We start from the raw sequence: 10,269 nt of genomic DNA on the forward strand, positions 1-10,269 counted from the left end.
GGCAGGGGCGGCGCAGCGACGGCGTCGGAGGTAGGGGCGGTGCGGCGACGGCGTAGGAGGCAGGGGCGGCGCGGCGACGGCGTCGGAGGCTGGGGCGATGACGGCGACGGCGACGAGGAGCAGCGCTGCGGCGTCGGGCACGAACTGACGATGAACTTGTGAAATTTTCACAAGTCCAGCTTATATACTCAGAGCATTGGTTCTGGTTTGTGGCACCAACTGGGACCAATGTCCCCTTTAGTCCCGGTTGGTGCCACCAACCGTGACCAAAGGTCAGTTTTCGGCAGCCCAAAGGGCGGGAAGCGGCGGCCTTTGGTCCCGGTTCGTGGCACCAACCGGGACTAAAGGGGGGCATTGGTACCGGTTGGTGCCATGAACCGGTACCAATGCACCCCTTTAGTTTCGGTTGGTGGCACCAACCGGGACCAAAGACCCTGTGCTGCCCGCGTCACGGCCAAAACTTTAGTCCCACCTCGCTAGCTGAGAGAGCTCGAGAGTGGTTTATAAGCGCTGCTGCGCCAACCCTCTCGAGCTCCTCTCAACTGCAGGCTTTCGGGCCTAATTTGTAACGATGTGCTTGTCGGCCTAATGGGCCTCCTACGGGCCTAAATCCTGGCCCATGGTTGGGTTTCTAGTCGTATTCAGGCCGTTGGCCCAGTAGGTGGCACTTTTTTATTTTTTGTTGCTTTATTTATTTTATTTTGTTTCTAATTACAACAAAAAACTTACTGTTCCTATTTTTATTTATTTTATTAAAGTTTATTTATATTACTTTTGTAAAGTTTATTTTGTTTCTACTTCTTTATTTTCTAAAAGTTTATTTTATTTTATTTTATTTCGTTTCTACTTATTTATTGTATTAAATTTTGATTTATTTTATTTTGTTTCTAGTTATTTATTTTATTAAAGTTTATTTTGAACAGAAAATACTTTGATAATTTCAGTGGCATGAATTTTATATAATTAAAGTTTAAATAATACTATAGGTTTATAAAAGCTTTTTAGTTCATTCCTTTTGCTATTAGAGTTTCATAAAAGTTTTTTAGTTACAAAGGGATTTCATTTTTTGAACTTATTTGAACTCCAGAGTTTTCCTGTGTTCAAAATGCACCATTCAAAGCCACACCATCATTTTTCAATCCTTTCTGACTTCATTTGTTATCATGCATTTACTGATTATTTTGAGCTATAAGACCCTGAAATTGAAAAGCATTTCAAATGAACTCTGAAAATGTTGAAAGTTGGCATGGTATCATCATTCGAACCACATAGCATGTGCAAGAAAGTAGAGAGGGTTACGGCAAAAACTGGATGCACTTCGTGTACAAAACAGACAATCTCTTTCGAAGTATCAGGGTTTCATACGGAAACTCGTCTGTTACAAAGGGATTTCATTTTTTTGAACTTATTTGAACTCCAGAGTATTTCTGTGTTCAAAATGCACCATTCAAAGCCACATCATCTATTTTCAACCCTTTCTGACTTCATTTGTTATTTTTCATGCATTTACTCATTATTTTGAGCTATAAGACCCTGAAATTGAAAAGCATTTCAAATGAACTCTGAAAAGCTTGAAAGTTGGCATGGTATCATCATTTCACCCACATAGCATGTGCAAGAAAGTAGAGAGGGTTACGGCAAAAACTGGATGCACTTCGTGTACAAAACGAACAATCTCTTTCGAAGTATCAGGGTTTCATACGGAAACTCGTCTGTTGCAAAGGGATTTCATTTTTTGAACTTATTTGAACTCTAGAGTTTTTCTGTGTTCAAAATGCACCATTCAAAGCCACATCATCAATTTTCAACCCTTTCTGACTTCATTTGTTATTTTTCATGCATTTACTATTTATTTTGAGCTATAAGACCCTGAAATTGATAAGCATTTCAAATGAACTCTGAAAAGGTTGAAAGTTGGCATGGTATAATCATTTCACCCACATAGCATGTGCAAGAAAGTAGGGAGGGTTACGGAAAAAACTGGATGCACTTAGTGTACAAAACAGACTATCTCTTTCGAAGTATCAGGGTTTCATATGGAAACTCCTCTGCAACATATAGCTCTCATGAATAGATAAGTGACCAAACTAATAGAAGTTCATCATCACATTCAAACCAAAGTACATACATAGTTCTCACTGAACAACATATAGCTCTCCAGAGCATCTAATTAAACCATACATTGAAATTATGTAAAACATTTCAATGCAACAACAAATGCGATCATAATCGCAACCAAGGTAACAATTGATCCAACTGCATAATGATACCAAGCCTCGGTATGAATGGCATATTTTCTAATCTTTCTAATCTTCAACCGCATTGCATCCATCTTGATCTTGTGATCATCGACGACATCCGCAACATGCAACTCCAATATCATCTTCTCCTCCTCAATTTTTTTATTTTTCCTTCAAGTAATTGTTTTCTTCTTCAATTAAATTTAACCTCTCGACAATAGGGTCGGTTGGAATTTCCGGTTCAACCACCTCCTAGATAAATAAAATCTATGTCACGTTGGTCGGCATAATTGTCATAAACAATAAATGAACCAAATAGTTATAAAAAGATAATATATACCACATCCGAATCATAGACAGGACGAGGGCCGACGGGGGCGGATACCAAAACCATCGCACTATATAATAACAAGGAATAATAAAAGTAAGAAAATTAGACAAGTATCTATCTGAAGTAAGAATTTTTTCTTTCAGAAAGAAGATAAGAACAAGAGGCTCACCATGGTGGTGCCGGCAACGAGATCGGCGCGGGCGATCGACGGCGGTGAAGACGGGGACGGGACGTGACGGACCGCTAAACCTAGACAAATCTCGGGGAAAATGGAGCTCCGAGGTCGAGTGTCGAGAGGAGAAAGATTAACTAGTGTGGCTCAGATATTTTATCGAACACCTCATGTGCATAGGAGGTGAGCTAGAGCACCCAAATGCCCTCTCCTCGCCGGCCAGAAAAAACAGAGCACTGTGGAGTGCTCTGCAGAGGCGATGGGGTATATATAGGCAACTCATTTGTCCCGGTTCATGGCTGGAACCGGGACCAATGGTTGTGGGCCAGGAGCGAGGCCCATTGGTCCCGGTTCGTGCCTATAACAGGGACAAATGGGTCCCCACGAACCGGGACCAATGCCCACGAGGCCACGGCTGGCCCCCTGGGCTAACGAACCGGGACGAATGCCCCCATGGTTTCCGGTTCGTGACTGAACCGGGACTAATGGGCTTGCCCTGCCTGAACCAAAGCCCTGTTTTCTACTTGTGTATATGTTCATTAAAAATGGATGTTACCGTGTGAAGTTAAGACAATATGCTCCACCTTATTTGTGTTCTTCATAGTGCACCTATTGAGAAGAAAAAAGGTGTTGAATAATTTGTTTTGAACTTCGGCGACTTAATTAAATGGCAATTTATTGCGCGAAGGTAATTATGTATGTTATAACAAAGGGGATCAAGAAACTAAGAGGATGACCGAGCTACAATTCCTCAGCCATCTCAACAAACTCATGAGCGGCTACATTAGCTTCCCATGCACAGTGATTAATCCTCGCCATGTTGAAGGAACTTATTTTGCAGCAATCGTCAGTAACAACAGCTCTTGAGGCCCGATATTCAGATGGATTCAAGAACTATTTCTAGTCCACCACGTCTCCGGTGGTCTTAGGGTCATGTGGGCGCGGTGGATCCCGGCCCTTGCCAGCGGAGGGCTTCGTTTTTTACATCTTTCTTTGAGTTTTGTTACTTTTTGTGCCCTGCTCAAGAAGGTGAGACGTCGGTGGCTCCCTGAAGATAGAATATGGTTCTTCCCGCCTAGCCCCCGTTCCGGTGGTGCGTTTAGCATCGCCGATAGGCATGTGGAGGTCTGTCTCCGGTGGATCTTCCTTTGGTGGATCTGCCCAGATCTGGTTATCGTTCATCTTTGCCCCTGTGTCTTCAGATTGGATCCTTCTGATCTACACTACTCTTCGTCGGCGGCCGTTTGTTGTTCTGGCGCGCTGGTCCTACGGTGGCCTTAGGACAATGAATTTTTTACTTTCTACTACAACAAGTTTTGCCCCGCTCCGGCGAGGGAGGGGCGCTGACGGCGCGCCTTTGGCTCGCTTCATTGTTTGTAGTTGTTGCTAGGTTGGGATCTGGCTGTAATTTTTATTATTTCCGGTGTTCGTTGTAAGATGAATAGATGGGAAATTTTCCCAACAAAAGAAAAAAAAAGAACTATTTTCAGAAAATCACTCTCCTACTTTACTTGGAATAACTGGACTGGTGCTATGTGCTCTCCCAATTTAGAAGACCGCCGGAAACATGCCATAAGCCCACAAGGTTGGAGCGTCACGTTGTAGTTCATCATCATTATGTAACGTGACATCTACATACATCAGAATATGGCAAAACGCAGGACGAAACATACTCAAAATCGAAGTGCATCCATAGCGTGGTATGGACGCGACACCCCGTGCGTCCAACGTACGCGCCCCCTCTCCCTACGAAACCCAGAACCCAAAAACCCCACGCCGCGACCCACACCACCACCACCACCACCACCAAGAAACCGTGAGACCCACGCCCGTGGCAGGCAGGCAGCCATGGAGCCGGAGGTCGCGGAGGCAGCCCGTGGCGAGGCTGCATTCTCAATACGCGCGCTCCACCACCTCGCCCTCGCGGCCGGCGCGGCCGCCAGCAGCAAGAACCTCGCCGTGTCCCCACTCTCCATCCACGCCGCGGTGGTGCTCCTCGGCGCGGCCGCCCGGGGCGCCACGCTCGACGAGATCGTCGCCTTCCTCGGCACCGCCGGCGGCCGCGCCCACGCGCTGCTCGCGTCGGATGTCGCCCTACGCGTGCTCGCCCACAGCGCCGGCGATTACGGCGGGCCGAAGGTGCGGTTCGCCAACAGTGTCTGGGTCGACGACGCGTCAGCGCGCCTCAAGGCCGACTACGCCCGCGTCGTCGCCGAGCAGTTCCGCGCCCAAGCGTACGCGGCGTCCTTCACAACAAAGGTAAATTATTTTCTGTCTTCTCTCCCATGCCTATGAGCTTGCCTGAGTTCATTGATAAACTTTGTTTTTTCAGCCGGAGGAAGCGAGGCGGGACATCAACCGGTGGGTTCAGGCTGCGAGGGCGGGCCGGATCAAGGGTTTCCTGCCCCAGGGCTCGGTCGGCGCCGGCACGCGGGCCATCCTCGTGAACGCGCTCTACTTCAAGGGCGTCTGGGAGAGCAAGTTCGACGCCCGCCTCACGCAGCAGCACAGATTCTACCTGCTCAACGGCGGCCATGTCCGCGTGCCGTTCATGTAGAGCCGCGGGAGTCAGCACATCGCCTGCTACCCCGAGTGGAAGGTCCTGAAACTCCTATACGCGTCCGGCCGCCGGGGCGGCGAGCACTTGCGGCGACAGTTCGCCATGTACGTCTACCTTCCGAACGAGCACCACGGCCTGCCGAGCATGCTGCGGAAGCTGGCCTCCAGCCCGGAGCTGCTCGAGGCGGGCTCCATGGACCTGAGAGGCATGGACCCGTGCGCGACTTCCGGCTGCCAAAGTTCACCGTGTCGTACAAGACGGAGGCGACGGGGCTGCTGCAGGGCCTCGGGCTGCGCCTGCCGTTCGACGACGCCGCCGCCGACTTCTCGGAGATGGTGGAGGAATCCACGGGATCGCTCGTCGTGTCCAACGTCTACCACCAGTCCCTGGTGGAGGTGAACGAGGAAGGGACCGAAGCGGCCGCGACGACCGCGGTAACCTGTTTTTCTTTTACCTGTCCCGCGGTGATGAGCACGCCGGTCAAATACGTGGACTTCGTCGCCGACCACCCTTTCATGTTCTTGATCAAGGAGGAGCTCACCGGCGTCGTGGTGTTCGCCGGGCAAGTTGTGGATCCTTCGTCGTGATTCCGATGCTGGCACGTATTAGCCTTCAGAGCGTGCCTTTGCCTTGTAACCGGCACTACCGAAATTTTTCCCTTTGCCGAGTGTTAGGCCCTTTGCCGAGTGCATTATGTCGGGCACTCGGCAATAGTATCTTTACCGAGTGCTACACTCGGCAAAAATATGAAACTCGGCAAACAGATACTTTGCCGAGTGTCGTGGCAAAACGCTCGGTAAAACAACAAAACTCAGCAAACAGGACTTTACCGAGTGCTACACTCGGCAAAAGGGGGTCTTTATCGAGTGTCACACTCGGCAAAAGGATGTCTTCACTACGCCGAATGGTTTTGGCTGTACAGATTGCATACGGCCTCGGATGAAGATGGTCCAAAAATAAAAGTTGTTCATTTTCACGAGACGGATAACTTTGATGTTGACAACTTTTTCATTTGAGGCCATATTAATTACACTTTTTGCCATGTAAACATTTAGTCTTAAATGACTTAGGCGATGATCATATTCATTGCATCGTTTGTTATAATGTTCCCAAATTAGACACATAGGTGTGTCTTGACATTACAAACAATGTTGCCAAATAGAGTTCCCTAATTTTTTGAAAAAAAAATATTTTTTTCCATTTTCTAAGTGTCAACAATGAGTATTTTTTGTGAAACAAGTACAAAAAACAGGCTGCAAAATGGCACCACTTCAATTTTAACAATAAGTAGACCTTATTTTATGAAGAATGCCCAAGTTTCATGGATTTTCTGGATCTCTAGCTACTTTCACGCATTTAAATGACTTTATGTTGATTTCTCAAATGTAATTCAAATTTCAACTACAAGTGTGTGATAGCTCCGTCCTAAAAGTTAGAAAAATATATTTTTAGATACACAAATAGGCATTATATGGGAGAACCACTTAGAGTTTTGAGAGATTCAAGCCCTTGCAATGAATAGCCATGCTGCCCATTTTGACCCCATTTTGAAGAAAATGAATACAAGTTCAAAAAATGCAATCATTTTGCATGGAGTCCTTTTATGTGTACTAGTTGCGAGGAATAATACCAAACTTTCAATACTATAAATTGGGAACAAAATTGTTCACAAAACGGGCTATCATGTATGAACATTGATGGCTTTCAAGTCAAAGTACCAGGATGATGGCCATATTCATTGCATAGTTTGTTATAATGCTCCCAAATTAGACACCTAGGTGCATACTGACATTAGAAACAATGTTGGCAAATGGAGTTTCCAACTTTTTTGTACAAAAAATTCATTTTTCATTTTCTAAGTGTTAAAAATGGTTATTTATTGTGAAGCAAGTACAAAAAATAGGATACAAAATGGCACCACTCCAATTATCACAGTAAGTAGACCATATTTTATGCACAATTCCCCGGTTTCATGGATTTTCTAGTTTTCTAGATACTTTCGCACATTTAAATGACTTTATGTCAATTTTCCCGAAAGTAATTCAAATATGAACTGCAAGTGTGTGATAGCTCAATCATAAAAATTACCAAAAAATATTTTTAGATACACGAGTAGTTATTATATGGCAGAACCACTTAGTGTTTTGAGACATTCAACTCCTTGTGATGAATAGTCATGTCAACCATTTTGACCCGGTTTTAGAAAAAATGAAAGAAAAAGAATACAGGTTTAAAAAATGCAATCCTTTCGCATTGAGTCCTTTAATGTGTACTAATTGCGAGGAAAAACAACAAAGTTTAAATATAACAAATTTGAAAAAAAAAGTTCACAAATCGGACTATCGTGTATGAACATTCATGGCTTTCGAGTCAAAGGACCAAGGTGATGGGCATATTCATTGCATAGTTTATTTTAATGTTCCCAAAATAGACACATAGGTGCATCTTGACATTACAACCAATGTTTCCAAATAGACTTTCTAACTTTTTTGTACAAAAAAATCATTTTTCATTTTTGAAGTGTCAAAAATGGGTTTTTTTGTGAAGCAAGTACAAAAAATAGGGTGCAAAATGGCACCACCCCAATTATCACAGTAAGTAGACCATATTTTATGCACAGTTCCCCATTTTCATGGATTTTCTAGTTTTCTAGCAAATTTCGCACATTTAATTGACTTTATGCCGATTTTCTGAAAGTAATTCAAATTTGAACTACAAGTATGTGATAGCTCTATCGTGAAATTAGGAAACAAATATTTTTAGGTAGACAAGTATCATTATATGGGATAACCACTTAGAGTTTTGATAGATTCAACCCCTTGCCATGAATAGAGATGCCGGCCATTTTGACCACGTTTTAGAAAAAATGAAAGAAAAGGAATACAAGTTCAAAAAATGTAATACTTTCGCGTGGAGTCCTTTTACATGTTCTAGTTGCAAGGAAAAATACCAAACTTTCAATATGACAAATTTGAAAAAAAAATCTTCACAAAACGGCTTATCGTGTATGAACGTTCATGGCTTTCAAGTGAAATGACCAAGGTGATGACCATATTCATTACGTAGTTTATTATAATATGCCCAAATTAGACACATAGGTGTATATTGGCATTATAAACAATGTTGCCAATAGAGTTTTCAACCTTTTTGTATAAAAATATCATTTTCTATTTTCTAAGTGTAAAAAAGGGTGTATTTTGTAATTTTCTATATATTAAATATACACATCCGTTGGGCTTGAAATTTTTTGTACACTCAATAGACTTCATTACATGATCCGTGACAAAATTTGATATTTTCAGTGGTTGTTTGCTATATTTAAAGTATATTCAAAACATAGCAAAGAAGCACATAATCCACCAATGAGCACACAGCACACAGATCAGTGACGTGGCGTCATGGGATAGGCCAAACTCCTCTCTCTCCCCCCGCATGCACTCACCTTATCTCCTCTCAATTTCAGCCGCACAAACCTCATCGCATCTCTGTCCCCTCTGTCTTCACGCACGCACCTCACGCCTCGGCTAGAAGCCTAGCACCGCCGTCTGCCGTCTTGCAGGCCACCGGCCGACGACCTCCCTCGCGCGCGCCATGGAGGACGGGGACCTCCCCGTGACTGGTGACCCCAGCTTCCTTCCAAGCTCTGTTGGCGGACGCCATGGAGGACGGCGACGAACTCACCTTCCTGAGCGCGGTTGGCCTCTTTTTCTCCCCGAGCGGTGGTGGCGTCCTCTTCTCCCCGAACGCGGCGGCCTCCTCTTCTCCTCGAGCACGGCGGCGGCCTCCTCTTCTCCTCGAGCGCGGCGGCAGCCTCCTCTTCTCCCCAAGCGCGGCGGCCTCCTCTTCTCCCCAAGCACGGCGGCGGCCTCCTCTTCTCCCCGAGCGCGGCGGCAGCCTCCGCTTCTACCCAAGCGCGGTGGCAGCCTCCTCGTCTCGGCGAGGCACGATGCGGCGGCTGGGACAGGGTCGCCGGCTTGAATCACTGTCGCCATTGATGACGACGCCTATTTTGTGCTCGCCGGCGACGCGCTCATGCAGTCCGGCGAGGCATTTTTTTTGTTCACACTCACAAGCTTTACCGAGTGCACATGCTAGAGAACTCGGCAAATAGAGCGCCCGTTCGTTCCGTTCTGTCCCGTCGCTTTTTTTTGCCGTGAACCAGGTTTGATACTCGGTAAAGACATAGCCGAGTGCCCGACGAAAGGAACTCGGCAAACATCTGTTTGCCGGAAGGGTATAAGCCGGGTACGCTTTGCCGAGTACAAGACTCGGCAAAACCATTACCGAGTGTTTTAGGGCCTTTGCCGAGTTTTTTCAGCACTCGGCAAACAAGTGAATTCCAGTAGTGCGGTGACCACTTACCATGAACTTACCATGGTAACTAAGTATATTATCTTATCTTGGTTATTCATTAGAGTAAAACAATTGATTTGGTGAAACCTCTTTTGAGCGGAACTGGTCCGTGTGTTGAACATAGTTTTATTACTTTTGCTAGATAGATTAATTTACACGAGTTCATGAACAATGAAGGAGCTTTTTTTTGGCTTACATGTATGTCCACGCGTAATAGACTTGAGCATGACGATGCAGGACGCGCCGGAGAAGGCGCACACTGGCCCACCCGTAGCACGAAGTCGCTCTAGATCCAAGGTACAAACACGAATCCAGCAACCACCATTGTTCTCAGCTGCAACAAGAAACAATGAAACCATTTAAAACACATACATTACCCATATGAAAGACAAAAGGAGGAAAATAAGTCTGCTTGCTTTTTGCTCTTGGATCGAATGAGTCCGCGCACCAGCTAGCTAGGACCGCAAAAGACAAAGTGATCCTTGTACAAAGAAACCCTTGGGTAGATGAACCTGACTGGTCGTTAGGAAAAATATTGATTTCTTCATTTTCTTAACCACCGGCTGGTTTTCCTTTTTAGTGGGAGGGGGTAGGGGTCGGGGGACATATGCCC

General features: G+C 45.4%; 1 pseudogene; it reads left to right on the forward strand.

The window, feature by feature from the left end:
• Positions 1-4,584: 4,584 nt before the first annotated feature.
• Positions 4,585-6,144, forward strand: LOC123075569 (serpin-Z1-like; annotated as a pseudogene).
• Positions 6,145-10,269: the final 4,125 nt, after the last annotated feature.

The sequence above is a fragment of the Triticum aestivum genome, chromosome 3D (genome assembly GCF_018294505.1).
Source record: "Triticum aestivum cultivar Chinese Spring chromosome 3D, IWGSC CS RefSeq v2.1, whole genome shotgun sequence".
NCBI lineage: Eukaryota > Viridiplantae > Streptophyta > Magnoliopsida > Poales > Poaceae > Triticum > Triticum aestivum.